General features: G+C 41.7%; 1 pseudogene; it reads right to left on the bottom strand.

Moving 5' to 3' along the window:
• Positions 1–4,439: 4,439 nt before the first annotated feature.
• Positions 4,440–4,601, bottom strand: LOC118758149 (U2 spliceosomal RNA; annotated as a pseudogene).
• Between the last annotated feature and the right edge of the window lie 7,921 nt (positions 4,602–12,522).

The raw sequence follows: 12,522 nt of genomic DNA, 5'->3' as shown, positions 1-12,522 counted from the left end.
AAATGAAAATCAAGACCCTTCTTGAAGAAAATGATGCCACTGCATGATCTAGGAGTCACTGAATGATTAAATCAGAAGAAAGTGTTTTGAAGAGATGAAACCAAAAGAAAACAACAAAACCCATGCTATATAGTTTCCACTGATTTTTGTTGGTGAAGTGTGTCTCTCCTAGACAATAAACAGATGGGTTTTGTTTTTTAATCCAGTCTACTAATCTATGACGTTTGACTGATGAGTTTAAGCCATTTACATTCAGAGTTAATATGTATGGGTGGTACTTTGGTCCTGTCATTTTAGGAATGGTTTGTTCATTAGTTTAGTCTTCTGTTGTCATTTTACTGGGATGTTCTTCCCATTTGCGATTGGTTTTGGTAAGTGCTATTCTTTTTCTCTGTCAAGAGAACATCTTGAAGTATCATTTGTAGGGCAGGTTTGAAAGAGGCAAATTCTTGTAACTTTTCTTTACTGTGGAAGAATTGTATTTCATTTTCAAAGACAAAGGAAGGCTTTGCTGGATCTGTTATCCTGGGCCAACAATTTTTTTCTTTTAGAATCTGGAATATGTCACTCCATTCTCTTCTTGCCTGTAGAGTTTCCTGTGAGAGATCTCCTGTGAGTTTAATTGGCATTCCTTTATATTTCAGTTGATGTTTTTCATGTGCACATTTAAGGATCTTTTCTTTATGTATGATTGAAGAGAGCTTGATAATCATGTGTCTTGGTGAAGATCACTTTTGATGGGAATTCGGTGCCCCTCCTGGATGTTGTTTCCCAATTATTTCTCCAGATTAGGGAAATTTTCCCTTATTATTTCATTAAATACATTTGTAAACTCAGCTTCTCTTTCTCACCTTCTGGGACTCCCATAACTCTTATATTTGGCCTCTTCATAGTGTCTTTCAATTCTTGAATACTTGTTTTGGCCTGATCCAGCTCTGCTTCCAGCTTTTTGTTTGCTTCTCCCCTGGTGACAAGAAGTATCTTCCAATTCTGAGATTCTTTCTTCTGCTTGCTTCATTCTACTTTGGAGACTCTCCACTGTAGTTTCAATTTGCTCTACTGTGTTCTTAATTTCTGATATATCAGCCTTGATTTTCTTTATTGCTTCCTAAAATTATTTGAACTCTTGCATGAGCTTCTAATTTTTGATCAGAATCTTTAAAATGAGTGTTATGGATTCTGTGTCCGCCAGTTTCTCAATGTCTTCCTCAGTTAACTCTGAGATTGGCATAGTGTTTTCTCCTTTGTGGGGGAGTTTTCGGTAATATTCATTGTGCCTTTGTCTCTTCTTTTGCTCTTGGTCATTGCACTTCTGGTTAGCAGAGTTGTCTCCTTGGGGCAGGTTTCTAAGCTATGTCACCCACAGGTCTACAATGTGATTTTACTTATTGCGGTTGGTACACAACTCTTTGCTTGTAGCCACTCTTGCCACAACCTCAAGCGAGTTCCAGGTCTGGGTTCTTATGTCAGATTTCCACCATCGTGGCCTCCACAGCCCCAGCTCCTGGCTCACCACTCTCCACCTCCTGTGATGCCATGATGAGGCTGCACTGTTTTCTGTACAACCTTTCTCCCACTTGCGGTTGGAGCAGGTCCCAGGATTAGAGAGACACCAGGTGTCCTATATAATTAGGTTGTTGGTGGCACTGATCTTGTTGGAACCGGTTGGACGTTAGGTCTGGGTGCCACATGGACCTATTTTGACCCATACGATGCCACAGTCGGTATTATTTTCCTGCGGGACCAGTGCTTCCACGGAGCTCAGTGAGTTCTTGCTAGCTCAGCACATGCGCAGTTCACTGTTGTCTCCTTCAGTCCCAAAGCTATTGCCACAGTGTACAAAATGGCGCCTGACATACCACTACTAGAGTTTTTTATCTGCTGGCCATCAGATCCTAGGGCTACCCAGACCTGTTTTGGGTGGAACCTGTAGAATGCCACATTGATGCAGTTCACTGAGTCAGAAATGAGCTCACTCCCAGCTCAGTGCATGCTCAGTCCTTCCCTTGCCTTTGCCTCCTTACGCAAAATGGCTCCCAATTCAGCTCTAGGGGGCTGACTGGGCTGTGAAATCCACCCTGTTCTCGCACTGCCCGTCTGAGATCTGCTGCTCTGTCTCTGCTCCTGGTCAAATGAAATGGACCATCAGGACAGAAGGTTCTTTTTCTGGATTTACCCCCCATGCTCCCAGTGAAAGTCGCTTCCCACCTGGTTGCTGGTGGAGTTCTGGCTGCTGGTGGAGTTCAGATGGCTGTTAGCTGAATGCCGTTGGAGTATCAGTCACTGCAACACCACACCGTTGTGTCTGCTGCTTTCCTGTGTCTGTTAGTCTCCAGGTACCCCTCTGCTGTTGTTCTGTCCTTTTCTATTTCCTGAAATATGTCCTCTCTGCTTCATCCTGATTAAACATTTTCCTGTCCGTTTAAATGTGTCCTTACCCTATTCTTCCATCTTGATTCTCCTGACTAGCATATCTTTTATTTTCTGTGTTTTGGATGCTCTGTTACCTGGGGCCTTGCTGATTCTGGAGAAACCGCCTTTCTAGGTCCTGGATAGTTCCTACAAGTAGTAAATGATTGGTCTGTGAGCATGCCTGCTATTTATATTTTACCAATTCAGACCTTCCTTTGCTTTCCCCTACGCACCTTATCTACTGACTTTCCCCCTCCAGTTTGCTGTCTATCTGCTCCTGTGACTCCAGGGCCTGATACCAGACGGTGGGAGTTGGCCCCCTAGAACCTGCAGACAACTGAAATAATTCAAAGTAACCAAATCCTGAGTCTCCTTGTCCTGTCTCACCTGCTTCTGCCATGGAGACCACAATAAAGACTTTGACCCTGCTACTTCCCCAGGTGGTCCCAAAAGCATGATGAGCCTCTGCTACCAGGAACTGTAGCAGAATTGTCTCTTCAGTGGAAGTTGTCACATCTGTTGACCTCACCCTAGATGCATAATAATGAAATATACATGTCATGTTCAAAGAAATTTTATTAAATTTATTTGAATCAGAGAGTCAGGGAGATATTCCTTCTGCTGGTTTACTCCCCAAATGGCTGTAATTAGTCAGGGCTGGGTCAGATTGAATCCCAGAGTCTTTTATTCTATTGCATTATCCTATATGACTAGCAGGAACCCAAATGTGTGAGATATCACCTACATCTCTGAGGTGCTCTTTAGCAGGAAGCTGGATAAACAGTGCATACATAGCCAAGACTGGAACCAGGCACTCCCGCATGGGATGTGGGTGTCCCAAGGGGCAGCCACACTGCTGTGCCAAATACCTGCTCCTAAACATCTATGTTTTTAAAGAAAAATAAATATATAGTCATGTTGTCCTAGACTGCCTATACAGAAATGTTGTGGCTTACTGCCAGAGAAAACCTCTCTAGTTAGTGGTGTTACAGGTGCTTATGGGAAATCTCTGCCATGGGGAGGTAAGGGCTGTAGGACTAAGGATGGCATTTGTGCTGGGCTATCTATGTATCCAATGCTGAATATGAATAGGTTTTGGAATTTCTTAGTTTTTAAACTCAAGTTGTTGAGTTACTAATTCTGTTTTGTGCATAAAACATGTCCCCTCCAAGGTTGTTTTGCAATTTTAATCAGAATTTTATGTGTATTCAAGGCAACACTCTACCCAAATGGAATTTCTGTTCTGCCCCAGCTCTTGGTTGTACCCTGAGGACTTACCATGCTGGACTGTGGGTTCTGTCTGAGGATTCTACAAAGCCTCACCTTGTCCTGGAAGCTGGCCGTTGACCTCATCAGCCTGTGATGACCTCCCTGTTGCTTTGGGTCAAGCATTCTCTCTAGTTCTGATCTTCCCGTCCATACTTTCCACCAGGGATTGTTTGTCTTTTTTGTTGTAGGGTTTCGACAAATGCATATTGATCAAACTGTTCTCTTCCTCTTCCTCCCCGTGGTGCCTCCCATTCTTGGCTAAGGCAGCTCTATCCTGCCTAGACTCCAGAGCTTGAAATGTGTGAGTCTGAGTCACAGGTGAAAGCAAAATGATTGCACTGGAAGCATCTTAAAGTCTTCATTTTCAAAGCTCTCTTGTTGAAAAAATCGTCTCATAGGCTCTTCTGGTCACTGATCAAACTCATTTGTGTTGATCCTGCTGAGGGGAACCGAGGGGTCACATGTGTACAAATATTTGTCAGCAGCAAGAGCCTCTCAAAATCAAGACCTTGTTCTCTGTAAGTAATGACATCCATCATACTTGCAAGTGCCTCTCTGAAGACTTCCCATAGGACAGCATGCTCATCACCCCAGCAATCCAGAAACTTCCGGCTGTGCTTGGGCTGCCCTGATGGTTCCTATAGTTTATAGTGAAGGGGGACCAGACATCAGTTCTGCTGCTGCCAAACTCCAGAACACACAGCCTACGTACACACCAAATTCTCCTCAGATGAATTTGGATAAATTTCAGGAGTGTTCACATGTTGCCATAACCAGGTTAATCTTGTGCAAACCTAATTTGTCACTTTCTGCTGAGAACTCATAGCTGCCCTGACTCATAAGTCAATCTGGATTTCCTTCTTGTTTTCTGATAAGAACAGATACAACACTTGATCTTAGCCAAAAGGCCGAGAAGCTATCCTTCTTTTCTTCTCTCTCTTTTTTTTTTAAAGATTAAATCATTTATTTTGAAATCATTGTAAATACAAGTGTGAATCTCCCCAATGGTAAATGTTCAGCCTTGCAAAACTAGAGTTCAATAGCACAACTGGGTATTGACATCCTGTAGCAGTGCTGGGACAGGATGCGTCAATTGCTAAGTGCCACTGCTGCCAACAAGGGGTACAAATCTAGGACCTTCTTTTGGCCACTGTTGGCATGGCTTCCGCACACTACTGCTGGGTGAGGATGCAGTTCTGATTCTCCATGTGATCTCTACTGATGAAGGGAAGGTGGGTTTCACTATTGCCTAATATGAGTGAAAATCTCAGCTGTCCACTGCTGGCCTTTCGTGCACCTTGTCATGGCCTGGGGAAGTGCAGTCTGGTCCTCAGTGGTGAGGATGGCATTGAGGTCAGGACTTTGTGCTGTGCTGTTTGCTTGGACATGAGTGGTTATGGCCTAAAAGTTTTTCTTTTTGCGCTTCTCATCGTTTTCATTGACAAGAGGCGGTTTTTATTGGAAGCTTTCTGAGTCTTACCCTAGTATTCTAGATTGCCTGGTACATCAGCAGCGTGCTTGGGCTATATGAAGCCATAAGAAAAACCAGGGAGCTTATTGCTGAGTTGTGTTTTGGGTCCCAAGGTCTCTCCTTGGTCTACTTTTTTCATTCAGCCTTTTAGATTCTTATTTATAATGTCCAGGGAATTTAGTTGGCTTATATGGAGGAACAGGATAAAGTGCATCTACTCCACCTTTTTAGAAGCAGGGAGTTCCAAGTACGGGTCTGTGTTTTAAATGTGAAATACCGTGATCTATTCCTTGTGGACCTTTCTGACGCTGGCATTACACTTTATTTCATGCGAATAGACAATGACCAGACCATACATATAGAAAGAAGCTTGACTTGGAGGCTGCAGCAATGTCCAGGAAATAAACCCCTGATCCCCAGTAAGCAACCCAGAATCCCAGGATGTCAGCTTATTACAAGTCAGTCTTATTTATTTATTTACACTGATTTATTTATTTATTTGCATTAGAAAAACAGATTTACAGAGAGAAGGAGAGACAGAGAGAAATATCTTCCATCTGCTGGTTCACTCCCCAAGTGGCCACCATGGCCAGAGCTGAGTTGATCCGAAGCCAGGAGCCTGGAGCCTCCTATCAGTCTCCCACGCGGGTGCAGGATCCTGAGGCTTTGGACCATCCTTTACTGCTTTCCCAGGCCACAAGCAGGGAGCTGGCTGCGAAGTGGAACATCAGAGACACAAACTGGTGCATGTATGGGATCCCGCTGTGTACATGTGAGGATTTAGCCACTAGGCTACTGCCAGGCTCACAAGTCAGTCTTAGCAGAGGCCAAATCACTATCAATTGTTATAATCCAAGAAGCTTAGCCATAGCTTTTATCACAGCTGGTTCCAAATGGACAAAACCTGATTTGTAACTTGGAGCTTTACTGTTGATCGTTGTCCCTGTTTCTAGCTCAGCACCATCCTGAAAAAGCCAAATATGTACCTCCAACTAATCACACAGGACGCATCACTTCTAGTTGGCCCACCCACAGCTTTCCCAAGCCAACAGCAATTACATTCTATGTCAAGGTGCCAGTTCAGTACCAAGCCTTTCTACTTCCAATTCAGCTCTGTGCGACTGAGCCTGGGAAAGTAGTGGAAGATATAGTCCAAGTGCTTGGGGCCCTGCCACCCATGTTGGGGACCAAGATAAAATTCCTGACTCCTAATGTCAGCTTGGCCAGGAGCTGGCTCTTATAGGGAGCCAGCTAGGGAGTGAACTAGAAAGCAGAAGATCAATCCCTCACTCTCTGTTGCTCTTTATTTCAAATCATTCAATACATCTTAACCAAGTAAGTAAGATGGGAACCCCTCATATTCTTCACATTTTCACTTTACTCCTAGCACCTGTAATGGCCATTATTTGTACTTCACCTTTTAAAACATAGTGTTCTTTCCTTCTGCCTACAAACGATTGATTTATTTTCTTCACCAGTGAGATTTCATTCCCACCTGTGACACTGTGACACAGTAAAAGGTATATGAAACTACCTGCTCTTTGTCCCTGGTTCTTGACATAGAGCTTGTAAAACCCAGATACTTTGCTGACTGATGGTGGTGACAAAAGGCAAGCGTCTATGGGGAGCTCTGAAGCCCCTTGAAGTTTCCTGAGAGGTGAAAGCACTATGGTTCTATTGAGCTGACTGTCTGTTAGCAAATAGAGAGCTTCGGGGCATGGGCTGGTCACCAGAAAGACTAAGTCATGATCGGCAGCTTGAAACCTTCAGTCCTTTAGTCCCATCTCCTGGAAAGAAGGAGGTTGGAGTTGGCAATCCATCATACCTGTGTGATGAGGTTTCCATAGAAATCCCTGAACTACAGGGCTTGGAGAACTGCTGGGCGAGTGACTGCTTCCACACGGAGGGCCAGTGTTCCCCACAGCTCCATGGGGACAGAAGCTCCTGCCCTCTGGTCCTTTCCAGATCTACCACATGTATCTCTTCATCCTGTTGTACATTTGTACACTTTGTAATAACCCTTGGAATAAATCAGTAAAAGTAAGTGTTTCTGTTAGTGCTAGGAGATGTTCATGCAGATTACTGAATGAGATTGGATTGTTGGAGCCTGTGATTGTAGATGATTGGTCAGAAATACAGGTGTTCTAGGTTTGCAGTTACAGTATGAACCTGGGGTACTGTTTTCTAAGACTGATACTTTAACTGGGGGTTCTGTATTAAGTCCAAACAGTTAATGTCAGAATTAGACTCAAGTATAGGACATCCAATTGGTACCTAGAATGTTGGGGGAATTGATTGGTGTTGGGAAAGTCCCACACATTTGGGGTCTGAAGTGTTGGGTGCAGCACAATGTGTTTTGTTTTTAACGTGCTACACCTGATTTTCAGCAGGCAGTTAAATACGTTTGGAAACACTGAAACAGTATTTTTGGAGGGTACAATTGTCTTTCATTTTCCAAAGTTTCAGTTCTCATGGTTGCAGTTACCTGTCAATCATAGTCTAAAAATATTAACATTTATCTTGATTCTTGAAAAAGAGACTATAATCACATAATTTTTATTATAAGGTATTATAATTATTTTATTGTTAGGTATTGTTAAATTCTTTTTGTGCTTCATTTATAAATTAGATTTTATTATGCATATGAATGTATACGAAAAACATATGTAGATATGAACCCAGCCTGGGTTTTCCGCATGAGTGGCAGGGACCTCAGTACTTGAGCTGTTACACGATGCCTTTGAGGGTGTGAATTAGCAAAAAGCTGGAATTAGGAGCAGAGCCACGATTTAAGTTCAAACATTCTTTTTCTTTTTTACATTTTGAGATCAGGCATTCTTCTATGGGATGTGGACATCCCAATTTTTGTCTTAATTGCTGGCCCAAATGCCTGCCCCTCAAAACAGTTTTGATTATGTCATTTGTAACTCTATCCCTGTATTTTGGCCTGAAATCTTCCCAGAATTAATGGGATAAACTTTGCATTCCTTAATACAGTATAGTTTACAAGCCCCATAGGGGCTACCATCCAAGCAGTTACACAGCACTGTAATCTGTTTTTCATCTTTCATCAAATGTTTTACCTATGCTGATTATTTTTTACTTTTAAAAATATTGTACATTATTTGATGTTTCAATATCTTTATAAGGGATGTCCTTTGTAAGATTTATTTATTTACTTATTTATTTGAAAGGCAGAGTGAAAATAAAGAAAGAGAGAGAGAGAGAGAGAGATACCTTCTATCTTCTGATTCACTGCTTTAATGGCCACAGTGACTGGGTCTGGGCTGCGCTGAAACCAGGGATGCAGAACTCCATATGTATCTTCCATGAGGGTAGCAGGGACCAACAAAGTTGGGCTATGTTCCATTGCTTCCTAAGGTTCATTAGAAGAGAGATGGATTGAAAGTAAAGCAGGTGGGACTCAATTTACGACTACGATGTGAGATATCAACCTTGCAAACAGCAGCCTGACCTGGTGCACCACAAACCCTGGCTGGTTAGCTGTCCTTTCCCATAGCAGAAGCCCGATAAGTATTATTCATTTGTGGAAAAGCAGATATCCCTGTCATCCTCTATTTGCTTTGAGTTGATGGTACTTGTGCAAGATCTGGAGGGAAGGCTCCTTGGGCTCTTTCCTTCATGTGACACAGTAGAGGGTCCTCACAGAGTTGTTTGGAGCCACAGTCAGGCATTAGATTTCTTTCCACTTGTTATGACCCCACCACACTTTCCTTGAGCCCTTGTGGAAATGACAGAAGGTGCTGTCTGCCTTTGAATACGCCTCCTTTGATTCTCTGACATTCTGGTCTTTGGAACCTGAGCCTCTGTCATCACATCAGGATGATGTCATCTGTTGTGCAGGAGCTTTGGAAGAATAGATGAAAAGATATTATTGATTGATAGTTCATCCTTTTACTCTCTCTATATATGTACATATATTTTTTCTCATGTTCATGTTTCTTTCTTCATTTTTTTCTGAATGTTTCTTCCCTTTTCTCCTCCTATAGTTTATGTATTTGTTTTCTCTTGGGACTGATAATCATACTCAAAAACAATTTTAGCTCAACTTGTTGTATCAAATTGACTGCTGAACTTGTATCAAAGGCCACCAAATGCTCACCTGATCTCAGCAATGCTTATGTTTATGTCATTTCTTCAAAACTTCTTTTTGGGTGTTAACACACTGCTTATGCCTGGAAAGAGTTCTCCAACATACATTATCTCTTTGTGGTTGGACTTTTCAAAAAAATCTGTGTCAACCGATTAACCTCTGGGTTGGGAAAAAAAAGGAACTATCAAAGCAGTAATATTTTTAGCTGTTTTCTACTGAAGGGTGCATCAATCATAAAAATGTCTTTGCCTCCTATTTGGTTACTGTACAAACAATTGAGTCTAACTTTCTGAGTAAGAGAGAGATAATGGTTTCTTGGGGGTAATAAAGCTGTCAGGAGCAGGGAAACTTTCATCTAACTCAATAAAAAATGTGAAAGCATTGGGTGGCGGTGCAAGGACATTGAGATGGCAACATCTGGAGAATCTAGATACCTAACCAGTCTTGTAATTTATATCCTGAGAAAAATGCTCTGGTCCTGTAGCCTGGAAGCCTGAGTTTTATTTTCATCTCCATCATTGACTTATAGAGTGACCTTGGGCAAGTTTCCTGACCTTTATTTACTTTTTAAAAATATTCAGTCAATGGGTAAGGATAAAAATAATGGATATCAATCCATTTGTTACCCAGAGAGAGTTTTTACTTATCTCTGTCTCTTGGTAGATAAATGAGGTACTGTTTTCTGAGACTAGTTCTTAAATTCAAGGTCTTGTTTTTTTATCATCATATACATGGATGTATATTTTTATAAATAGCTTTAATTTATTTTTTGTTGTGACTTCATCAGACTTGAGATGCCAAGTTTAATGTTAAGGCCATCACAGTTTTAAAGAGAAAGAAGGTGTATCCCAGAGAAATTGATACTTGCAGAATCAGAACTATGAATTCGTAGCGATTTTCTCCTGTTTAGTCATAGGTTCACGGGACAAAGTAGAACTTTTGGAAGCAGAATCAGAGGACCTTGAAAATAAAGCTATCTATGTTTGATTCTAGTTGAGTGGGTTGACATGCTTATTGCGAACAGCAGCAAACTGTCCATAATCCAGATGCAGGAGTGGTACAGCACGGTGGTACTCACCTCAGCCCCCTCCTTTGTGCAGACTTCTCAAGGCAACAACATTTGCCTCAGTACTTTTGGGTTTATTTTCTGTAGTGTTTGTTTCCAATTGCATTCTATCTCCGAAATTGCTTTCATTGTTATTTGGCTCTTACAGGATGGAGATCCCTACAGCTAAACATTCATTGATTCATGCATGCCAAAAATGTGAAGTGCCCATAAGGTGTCAGTCAATATGATGGCTTCAGAGATAGACTGATGGGGACACCGATGAGGCACCTGCCTTCAAGGATGTTGGGGTTGGAATCGAAGACAGAGATACAAACATGGCTGTGTAAATATCTGCTTGCAGCAGCACTAAGTGGGTTAGAAGGAAAGGCCCATGAGTTTTCCATGTCATGCTTGTCCCATGAATGGCCTCACATGACACCATTACTACTCCTGGGTCTCTTCTTTCATTCGTCTTGAGGCTACTTCATCTGCTCTACTTGTATTGTTTCCTGGAGGTTATATGTATATTGTTTATTTTTACTCTTATACTTTAAATTGTTGTAAAACAAATACAATGTAAGTGTTTCCATCATAGAGTGTGCATTTAGTCTAACATTCAAGATGTGTTGGGTCTGGTACCTGGTTCTAGCTCCCGCTAACGCAGACCCTAGGAGGCAGAAGAACACTGGGTTCTTGCTACTCATGTCTGAAGCCTAGATACAATTTTGGGCTTCCAGCTTTGTCCTAGCCTGTGTCTGCCCCTACATGTTGCATAAATTTGGGAGGTAAACCAGCAGATTGAAATTCTTTCTCTCTGCCTTTCTGTCTCTCTCCCTGCCTCTCAAATTAAAAGAAAAATTATAGTAATCATTGTTCTAAAACAGATCTTTAAAGCTTTTCTGTCTTACAAAGCTGAAAATCTGTTTGAATTAAACAGCTCCTCATTTTTGTTTTCCTCAGATCTTTGCCTCCATCTTCCTATTTTCTGAATTTATAAACTTGAACACTTGAGTTACCTCACATAAGTGGAATCATTCAATATTTGTCCCTTACTCGCTTGGCATAATGTCTTTCAATGTTCATCCATGTTGTAGCATGTGTCGTAACTTTCCTCTGCTGTAAGGCAGAATGCTATTCCATTGTATGTGTATACCACATTCTGCTCATTCATTCACCCTTGGGCAGTCTGAATTACTTTCATCTCATGGCTATTGAGATGATACTGCTAAGACCTTGGGCATACAAATGTCCCTTCCAGATAGTGCTTTCAGTATTCTTAGTTGAATACCCAGAAATGGAATTGCTGGTTCATATGGTAATTCCACTTCTTATTTTTGAGTGTGTGTGTATGTGTTTTATACTTGTATTCTCTTCTGGCTGTAACCCCTCCATTTCTATCCAGTGGCAAGTATGGAGCCTGTCCAATCCAAGTGTGTTTATTATGTTTTGTCCTCTTTGGAGGACCATGTCAGAAACCATGATGCACTTTGCACTTCTATTTATCTCCTGATGCATTCACAACCTATTGAAGCACCCTATGACATTCACACAGATTGTATTTTCTTTTTTTTTAACTTGTTGAATCATAGATTCTAATAATAGCAGGTTATTGAATAGACTATTATTACTTATAACTTGAATATCAGAATAAATATAATCCCTTCCCTTAAAACTTAATGTAGAGGGGCTTGCACTGTTGTGGTACCATCTGCTGTCTATGATACCAGCATCCCATATGGGATGGATTCTTAGCTTCTTATTCTTCTTCCATTAAAATCATTTATTTAGTTAGTTAGTTATTGGAAAGGCAGATTTTACAGAAAAAAGGAGAGAAAGAGGAAGCTCTTCATCTACTGATTCACTCTCTATGTGGTCACAACAGCCAGAACTGAATCCAAAGCTAGGAGTCACGAATCTCTTCCTGGCTTCCCACATGGGTGCAGGGTGCCAAGACCTTGGGCCATGCTCTGCTGCTTTCTAGACCACAAGCAGGGAGCTGGAAGAGAAGTGGAGCAGCCAGGGCATGACTGGCAGCAATATGGGATGCTGTGTTTTGAGTGGAAGATTAGCCAGTTGAGCCATTGCAACAGCCCAACTACTTTGCTTCTGATCCAACTCCCTGCTATTGCATTTGGTAGGCAGCAGAAGATGATCCAGGTGCCTGGAATGATGCCGCACACATGGAGACCTAAATAAAGTTTCAGGCTA

Source organism: Ochotona princeps, chromosome 18 (genome assembly GCF_030435755.1).
Source record: "Ochotona princeps isolate mOchPri1 chromosome 18, mOchPri1.hap1, whole genome shotgun sequence".
In the NCBI taxonomy this organism is placed as follows: domain Eukaryota; kingdom Metazoa; phylum Chordata; class Mammalia; order Lagomorpha; family Ochotonidae; genus Ochotona; species Ochotona princeps.
The sequence above is the reverse complement of the archived record's forward strand: the minus strand, read 5'-3'. Positions and strand labels throughout refer to the sequence as shown.